Source organism: Pteropus vampyrus, unplaced genomic scaffold (genome assembly GCF_000151845.1).
Source record: "Pteropus vampyrus isolate Shadow unplaced genomic scaffold, Pvam_2.0 Scaffold7876, whole genome shotgun sequence".
Taxonomy (NCBI): Eukaryota; Metazoa; Chordata; class Mammalia; order Chiroptera; family Pteropodidae; genus Pteropus; species Pteropus vampyrus.
Window position 1 is genome coordinate 1 of NW_011896657.1, and position 1553 is coordinate 1553.

A 1553-nucleotide genomic window follows, 5' to 3' on the forward strand; every position below is an offset into this window, starting at 1 on the left:
TAGCTGTGTGAGGGGCTGGATAAGCCTCCCATGGGGGGGGTGGGGGGGGGGGGGGGGGGGGGCGGTGGCGGCAGTATTTTTCTATAGTGTTTTCAGACCAAACCATTAACTGCCCTACAGAGAGAATTACAAGCTTAGTAGGAACCTTTAAGGACCCAAACTCCTACTCTGCTAGTCATGTCTTCAAACTGTACTTTACAAACAGGCACAAACCTTTCTTTTTCTCCTCTAGACAGACTTCAGTGCGGCTCCTGGCTTACCTCTTGCCACAGGAGATTTACAGGGTTCTCTGGGAGCTTACAGGCCGTTTTCTCCAGGGATTCTAGGGTGTGTGGCTGGCCCTCTAGGGCACTGCTGGGGCAGCGCTCAGGGTCTCCACACTGTTTGTAGAGGGACACCAGTCTTGGGGCAGTGTGCACAGTGTGTACCAGGTGGTGTGACCAGGGCTCCGGGGATGGCTGACATGGTGGAGATGCTACACGGATATGATTCATTTCCTTCGCACCCAAATCCAGCACTTGCTGTTGTCCCTCTCTGAGGCTTGTCCCAAGCCCTCTCCACCTCCCACATGCATACCCCTGTACCCTCCTCTACTTGTCCCTTTTCCTACAGCTTTCTCTAGCTTTTTATGTTCCATACAATTTGTTTTTCTACTCACTGAGTAGGGGACCCCCAGGTGCAGGGCTGTAAGGTGTACCCCAAGAGCCGGAACTAGTGCTTAGAGCCTCAGCACGTGTCAGGTGGTTGGTGATGCACACGGCATTGCTGGGCTCCTGGGTGGAGCAGAAACAGCTACATGCAAAATGGTAGGACTCTCTTTTTAATTCTGATGCTGTGGTGTTCGAACAGCTACTCTGAGTCATATCCTAAAGACGACAACTCAAAAATAGGAAGACCTTTATTTTCAATTAGCCAGCCTTTCTGATCAGGTATAAAGTGAAACAGGGAAGGGGCCTGGTCAGTTCATTCTCCCTACAGCCCTTGGTTTTCCTCGTTCTTTTCTTCCCTTTTGTGTATGGATGCCAAGAGCATAAATATTATTCGGTCAAGTGGAGCCACTAACCCGAGTCCCCTGGTTACCTCTCGTGGTGTGACCTTTGATTCTTTAAAAGGCTGGGCTTTCTCTCAGGGTTCGGTGTGAGCTGTCCAGCTCACAGAAACCTTTGGCCAAGGAGGGGGTGAGGCTGTAGGAGCCTCTATCTGCTCAGATGTACTAACTTAGCACTCAGTTCTGGAAGACGCGAAGAGTGGGCTCTTTCTCCGGGATCTTGGGGAAAGACCCGATGTCTCTTCCCCAAACTGTAACACTCATCAGACCTGTTCCTGGGTTTCACCGTGTGGGACTGTGGTGTTAGCAGCCTTCCAGACTCAGCCACAGCCTGTAGCCCCTTATCCCCTGAAGCCAAAGGAGTTCTGACTGTCCTTCCCAGGGGGACTCCTTGGTGACGCGGAGGCCCTAGGTGTTCCCGGTGTTCTTGAGGCCAGGCCCACAGAGAGTGTTTGGGAGCTGTGGGGCAGTTTGCAGTAAGCAGATGGTTGGTGTTAGCAGAAAT